This window comes from Pipra filicauda, unplaced genomic scaffold (assembly GCF_003945595.2).
Source record: "Pipra filicauda isolate LSUMZ 115617 unplaced genomic scaffold, ASM394559v2 scaffold146_size1912638_pilon, whole genome shotgun sequence".
Taxonomy (NCBI): Eukaryota; Metazoa; Chordata; class Aves; order Passeriformes; family Pipridae; genus Pipra; species Pipra filicauda.
This window is the reverse complement of record NW_024103951.1, coordinates 490,263-497,968: the sequence shown is the minus strand read 5'-3', so window position 1 is coordinate 497,968 and position 7,706 is coordinate 490,263. Positions and strand designations below refer to the sequence as shown.

Genomic DNA, 7,706 nt, shown 5'->3' with positions numbered 1-7,706 from the left:
AGGGGGTAATATTTATTTTTTTTTTTAATAAATATGAAAAACTGTTTTTTAAACATTTGGAATGGAAAGTAATCAAGTGGTAAAGTGTACTGTATCAGGAACTAGTTTTCCACAAGAGAACGGCACATACCTTTAACACTCTGGAAACACTTAGTTTAACCATTGTTGTAGCTATTCAAGCCGATGCCGGCTGGCTCCCGCCGGAGAGACCGGCAGCCCTGCGCTCTCCTGCGCTGCACTTTGCTTTGTGACCCGGCGCCTCCTGAACAATGCGCGGGGTCAGTTTCGAAACTTCTCAGGGAGTGCACCCAGCGCGGGCGGCGGCACCAGGAAACGGGATACAGGCGCTGCTGCCTTATGTAAGCGAACCGAGCCCCGGCCAGGCCGTAAGCGAGAGCTGCGGCCGCCGCCTCCGCCCGTCCGTGCGCTCCCCGGGACCGCGGGGCCCTCCCGCCGCCGTGAGGGGCCGCTCGTCAGGGGGCCGTGAGGGGCCGGGCGCGCGCAGCGGCTGCCAACGGTCACTCTCCCCCCGCGCGCGCGCGCGCGACACGTCACGGGCGGCTCGGAGCGGGCGGGGCCGGGGCCGCTTTCCCCAGGGCCGTCACGTGACCCGTGCCCCCCTCGGCCCTGCGGTCCGGCGGCGGGGGGCGCGGGGCGGAGGAGAGCGGGGCGGCCGCGACGGGAGGGCAGCGCGGCGGGCGAGGGTGAGCAGCGCTCCGGTGACGGCGGCGCGGGGGAGGGGCGGTCCGGCGGGGCAGGTTCGGGAGGCGGCGGCGGCGGCTGGTGGAAACATGGTGCCACACGTGAGGCTTATGTAAAGTGAGCGGCGGGCGGTGCGGCCAATGGGAGCGCGGCGCGCCCCGCCCCCGCCCGCGCGCCCCTGCCGCGTCACACGCGCGCGGCCAATAGGGGCGCGGGCGGGGCGGGCGCGCGGTGGCCGGTCACGTTTTTGCCCGTATGAAGCCCGAGCCGGGACGCGCCGGGGCCGCGGGACGCGCTGTGTGCGGTGAGTCGGGGCCTGCCGGGCGCGCTCTCTGCGGGGACCGGGAGCCTGCGGGGGGCGGCGGGAGGGGGCGGCGGACGCGGGGGGCACGGGGGTTCCCCTCCTCCCGCCACCCTCCGGGCCGAGGTTATATAACCCCCGCGCTGGGGCTCTCCCGTTGCCGGGCCGATGGGCGGGCGGGTCGCCTCTTGTCCCGCGGGGTCCGTGGCGCCGCCGCTCCCGGCCCGCCGCGGATGGGGTGCGTGGGGCTCCCTCTCAGCCGAGCGAGGGGCGGCTGTGACACGCCCCCCCCCCCCCGGGACGGCAGCGAGGGAAGCGGCCGCCAGCTGTGAGTCCCTGGCTGGGGCGGGTGCGGGGCTGAGCGCGGCGCGGCCCCCGCCCGCCTCGCACCGGGAGGGCGTCCGGGAGCGGGGGGCACGGGCACACCTACACTCGGCTGGCGCTGGGACGGGAGCTGCGCGCTCCGAGGGGCTCCCTGGCGGGCTCAGGCTGGGGGGGCGAGGTGATGCCGGTGTCCCCCGCCTGTGTCCGGCCCGGGGCAGAGGAGGGGGCGGCGGAGCCGGTCCCAGTCCCCCGGCGGGGCTCCGCTCTGGCGTCCCTGGCGGCCGTGTGTGTGCGGGAGGGCACGGCGGGGGCGCGGAGGGCATCGCCGGCACCTCGCGTGTCTCGGTGCAGGGAGCAGCACCTCTACAGGGCCGTGCCCGCCAGCCCGGTGGGATGTTTTACGTGAGGAATTGTGTTACTCAGAGCCACGGTCTCAGCACTACTAACGTGCGTGAGGTGCAGGTAGAGTGGGCAACAGGTGCTGTCTGCTGTTTGGTTTTTTCGTGCTGCCTGTGGTTGCGAGGGCACTTTTTTCCTTGAGACGGTGTGGTTGTGCCTGCTGCTTACATTAGTTGCATGCTATTACATGCATGATTACAAAACAGTTTATGTAAGTACAATTTCATGCAAATAGATGAGCAATATGGTAACTGTCAAGCTGACACTACGTCTGACGTTCTGTAATGGGTCAGGATAGGGTAGAGGACTTTCAGTGTACCACAGGAGCTTAAAAAGACCACTAAGATGTCAGTAGGAAGTCTCTGATACTTGGAAACTGTAGCGCTTTGCAAGTCTATGCCAGTGAAACAGTAACTTGACAGTGCATTGAAGGATTTTGAAGAAACAGAATCATGAAGGTTGGAAAAGACCTCTAAGATGGAGTCCAACTGTTTCAACCTTATGTCCAATCTAAATCTACCATCTTGCAGTTTCAAATCACTGCCCCTCGTCCTGTCACTACAGGCCCTGATAAGAAGTCTTTCTCCATCTTCCTTGTAAGCCTCTGTCTTCCTTTTCCAAATGTCAGAGTGAGGTTTATTGTCTTATCTGAGATTGAATAGCTACTGCCATTAAAGGGGAAAAAAAGTGGAAATTCTGTAATGATTCTAGCGTGGAGAGTATCTGTCAAGTCAAAAATACAGTAAAACCCTGACGTAGTGTAGTGAGAAACCATTTCAAGTTGCCAGTATTGTTTCAACCACAGTTTGACTGGTGTAAGGGAGAGTGCCCACATTGTTGCACTGTAACATCAAGTTCCCTCTTGCTTATGCTTGCATGTGTTTGCATGCTTTTGGGATCTTTCTTTTTTCCCTTTGTTACTGAAACTTGCATTATTTCTGCAAAGTGAGGCAGTTTCATTGGAAAACTGGACTGAGTCCTCACTTCATCCAAAGCTTGCTGTAAGTCTTGTGATTAGAGCACTGTCCTGAGGCGTGGGGTTCTGATTCTGGACTCTGGAGGTTGCTTACCTCACTGGTAACACATAGAGGAAAGGAGATGACCTTTGACCTAGAGTAGAAGAAAAAAGTAATAGCCTTCAGGTTTTGATGGGGTTTTAGCCATTTCAAGTGTTTATTTCAAGGTACAACAGCAAATAAGTGTCAGATGCTGTGCAGTGAAAGAGCCTGTCCTGTGAAGAAGTAAAGTGTAGTTTGGCTTGATATAGTCCAGAAGGTAAAAGCATGGAAAGTGGGTTTTTTGCTTTTGTGCACTTCTTCAGATTCAGCAAGTTTTCTGGTTTCATTTACAATTCAAAGACTACATGGTTTTGCTGGACTTTTTGTTTATTGGTCAGTTGGTGGGACTTGTTGTAGGCTTCCTCTATGTGTTTTAACATGTGAATGCTGTCAGTGAAAATCTAAGTAATCTTCATTTTTATATCTTACTCTATTCCTTTTGGATTTCCACTGAGAGGCATTAAAGAGGCAGCATATTGTCATATTACCTTCTCCACTTTTTCTTCCCCCAGTCATAAGATTAAAATATGTAACAACTCAGTTTATCAAGTAAACTTGCTTAAACCTGTCCCTAAACAATACATTTTTATAGTACTAAGTATTGTGAGTAAACTAGATGCTGATGGAGCCAAAGTATGAGAATAGAGTGAAATGAGGAAAGTGATTGGCAGTAAAGTTCTGGATGTTTCTTCTACCTCAGACTTTACTATGACCAGGAAGTGTTTGGCTTAGATACAGACTAATAAACCAGTTTTCTTTTTCCTGGGTTCTGGCCACACCCTTATTTCTCTAACATCTTTACATTATTAGAATATAATTTACTGCAGAAAATCTTCTTTAACTCCTTAAAGTATAAGCACCTGTGCGAATTGCTGTGGGATGAGGTGTATTTGGTGTGGATTAAAAGCAATATGTTACCAGTAGCCAGTAGAACCAGTAAATTATCACTAGTCTACATCAACTGTAGTGTTTTCTATAGGGTTGCTATGGTTGGCCTATGTTAAAAGGGAACATCATGTTCTTAGCAAGGCCTTGTGTAATACTTGGCTTGAGTGTCCTGTAGACACTATATTATACTCATGACGTTACCACATCATAATTACTAGATGATCAGATGTTTCTGAAAAGGAATTTTTGTCTCCAGTTTTGGTTGCATGGCCTAGAATTCCTCTATGAGGTTGGTGGATTACAGAGCTTATTTACTGGATTGTCTTGCTGCATTCATATTTTCCACATCCTTTTATATCCCTGTAGAGCAAGTTTTGAACTGCTTGAGTACTCCTTGTGTTAACTTAGCTTGTCAAGCACTGAACAGCAAAGGGGTCAATACCTGTATCATTCTTTGTGTTATTGTTGTGTTACTCTGAAGGGCTTTGACTTGCACTTTTGGGTGCAGATGAGGTTGAATACAGAAAATGTTGGTCTTGAAAGTAATGCTACTGATATTTTGTGTTCTGTGTAAAAGGTGTCCACTTCCCTGCTTTTAACTGCTGCCTTAAACTTACCCACTGCTGTAGTGGAGGTCAGGCTGTTAACATTGCATGTGTTGGTTGTAAGGCAAACCTTTTACTTGCCAGTCATTTGTTAGTGAAGAAAAACTCTGCCTTCTGACACTTTAAGGTTTTTTTGGGGGGGGAGGGTGTGGGTGTTTCTTTTTAGTTACAGGCAACATACTTAATTCTGTTAAGTACCTCTAAAGAATATGTGAAAAGAGAAGGAAAAGAGAAGGTAGCAGTCAAACTCATACTTCATAGGCTAATGGATTTGCTATCTGTTGCTGGGATTTCTTGTGGCCCCAGGCTACTTTTGTGAAATGCAGTGTGGCAGAGAACAAAATGAAGAAGGGTCAGATGGTTTGGGTATTCTGCAAAACCCATGGAGAGGCTTTGAAGCTGCTCTCCAGAGCATGCTCTGTTAATACTGAGGCAGAGCCCTATGTAGTAGGGAGGCACCCGCACACATGGGGATCCACATGCCCGAGCACACAGCAGTGATCCGATGTTCTGCTAAGTGGCTTAGTAGATCACCAGGCACGCTTGTGCAGCCTGCTTGTACTCTGCCCGCCAGCAGTGCTGGAACAAGGGCAGGGCAGACTTCTGTGCTTCTGGTTTGTATTTCTGAGGTTATCCTTTCAGTGCAGATAGAGTCTTTTTGTCTGAGTGCCTACACTGGACTTGTACTAGTGCAGAATCCTCTCACTTGGTCCTCTCTCCCTATTGAGGGGTTGCTGAGGGACAGCAGCAATATATACTGTTTCACGGAAGTTGTGCGTGCAGCAGTGCATGTTTTCCCTGCTTATCCACATATGTAAGAGAGGTTATGAGAATTTCTGTGTGAAAGCTATTGTAAGGTCAAGAAATTTTTGTACAGGTGTTTTCAGCTGCTGCTGAAGTAGTGTGTGGTAGTCCTAGAGAAGCCTTCTGATTTCACTGACTTTTTCTGGTAGTCTGATTTAGACAAGTTTGCCTGTAGAAGATACATAATCATGGAGTATGATTTTCCTTTCTTCTTTGTTTTCTCCCAATAGAAAGGAAAATTTTATTAGGGGTGCTAATAGGTTAGAGGCCCAACATGCTGTTTCCACGACAAGTGGACTAAAATACAGAGAACATGTTCCTTGGGGCAAGAATTTAAGGTGATTCTACAGATTGTGTGAGCAGGCTGTAGGTGTTTGGTGGAAAAGAAAGCTCATTTGTATGCCAAAATGTTTAGGAAAGACTTTAGGTTTGCTTCCACCTGTTTTTGAGTGTACTATTATAATCCTTAATGCTTGATTTTTTTCTTATAGATAAAATAGTTGGAGATTTCCATGTATAGATGACTTTTCTAAGTAGAAATGGCTTTTTAGAAGTAGATCCAAAGCTACATTGCCCTTCTAACACCCTGTCCTAAAACAGAGGCACTTCACTGTGCCTCTGCAATGACATCTGTAACTTCTCATAATTGAAGCTTAGGGAGACAAGATGAAGAGGTGAGCATGTCCAGTACTTTTCTTTTTTGTTGGTTTTGCTGCCTATTCTCCTGATTCCTTGCAGCTTTTGTATCTTAGTACAGTTTTTGTGTTTGACCTTATTACGTGTACTTTTACGTTTCTTCTTAGTTTAATTTTACAAAGATCTTCAGTATATAAAGCACTTACTTCATATCAATTACCTCGCTAGCATAGGTTCTTCTGTGACTTGAGCTCTTACTTCAGTATTAATATGTCCAACTCCTAGGACAAGTACATCGTGCTTGTTAGGTTGCTGCACTTTTTGGAGTGTATTACTGATGCGATGGGGACTAGAATTTATTTGGCACAGGGTCTTCCAGGATGGTACTTCCATTCTGACTGAAATCTTTAATAGAGTGTGAACTGCAGAAATGTCTTAAGAGCAGCATTAGCCTGGAACTTCTGTAAATGTAATACCCCATGGTGAAATCCTGCCCTTTTCTTTAAGGGAGGGGAACAGTAGATATGGAAGTATGCTGCTTAATGAGGATGTGAACAAATACTATAGTTGAAATACGATGTTAAGGTACTTTTGATCTAGTTTCACCTATAATAAAGGCAAAGTATATGAATACATGGTGGGGTGTGATAATTTTTCCCTCCTTTCTCTGACAACACTTGACAATCTCAAACATATCATTTTTGTTATTGTTTTTTTTTTTTTTCCAAAGAGGACAAAAGTTGGCATGTGCAGGTACTAGAGTTCTGAATGTTGCTGTGCTTAATGATTTCTCCAGTTCCACTCAAGAAGAGAACAGCATTTTCTGGTTACAAAGAAAATGAAATATTTTTTTTTAATTCACATTGAGTGCAACTTTAGTTACCTATAAGACTGAAGGAAGGATCTGTAGAAATTAGCATGGGGCAGAAGGAGGAGATCATGTTTAGTGTCTTCACAAGATGTCTTGGCACAGGCTGCAATTTTTCTTTTTTTTTTTTAATGGCAAATATGCAACCTGTTGGCAGTTAAACTTAGCTCTGGGCCATGGCTTATTGTTCAAGCTGAAGGAATAAACTTCAGAAGGCTGTTTTCTGTTGGCTCTTGGGGACGATCAGTCCATGTCCACTACGGAATCTTGAGAGTCGTGGGCTTAACACAACAAGGAAACCTGAAAGGATAAAATAAGCTTTGTTCCTGGTCTGGCAGAAATGAGAACAATTCCTGCTGGACGATGGAGGAATGGTTCCAAACTACTTTTTTAGGGGAAAGGGGAGATTTCTGTGGTACTTGACTTCTTACAGTCTTTCACTTGACAAGTCAACAGTGTGCTGGATCCTGCTGTTCTTAGTAAAACTGAGTTGACTTGGTCCTGTTACTTTTATTTTTCACTGTGAGTTACTCCTCAGGGAAAATAAGCAGCTTTAGAAACAACAAAACCAACCTAAAACTGGAAGGCAATAAAATAATAGCAGTGCCATGGGTGCTTCAGGAATACAAGTGACTGGTGACATACAGCTTGGATGTCTCAGCATTTTGAAATAAACTGTGTTTATTGAAATAATACAGATAATCTGTATTATCTAAATAATGTTCTAACAATAAATTAAGATTGTGGAGATGCAATTTGAGGAGGTTTCTTATGTTAATAAAGGCAACAGAATTCAATGGGTAGTTACTTTGTGCATTGCTCAAAGAACCAATTTAGAAGTTAGGTTTCGATAATAAATATTTTTATCAATAAAATTTCTTGCATTGCCTCTCATTTTGTATTTGTAGTTTTTATAACTGTTCTTCATCTTGGGATACATATTTTACGTGGTTGGACTTGTATTGCATTATTAAATGGACTTGATTTATCTTTCATAGTAAATTTTTATCTAGCTTATAAAACTATGTTCTCTTTTTTTTTAATAGGAATATATTAACGACGCTTTCAGATTTGGAAAGGTCATGATTAGTACATTCAGTAAGGTGAGTGTTTTATGCTGT

General features: G+C 46.8%; 1 protein-coding gene across 9 annotated transcripts in view; it reads left to right on the top strand.

Moving 5' to 3' along the window:
• The first annotated feature begins 652 nt into the window (after positions 1-652).
• PER2 (period circadian regulator 2) overlaps positions 653-7,706 on the top strand; it is a 46,009-nt gene continuing 38,955 nt past the window's right edge. For 7 of the 9 annotated variants that reach the window (XM_027729310.2, XM_027729309.2, XM_027729306.2 and 4 more), the window contains exons 1-2: positions 946-1,006; positions 7,632-7,688. The gene's annotated coding sequence lies outside the window, so the exon portion shown is untranslated. Of the gene's footprint in view, positions 705-944; positions 1,007-7,631; positions 7,689-7,706 lie in introns of those variants that run through there. The other 2 variants (XM_027729303.2, XM_027729313.2) reach the window with 2 other exon arrangements.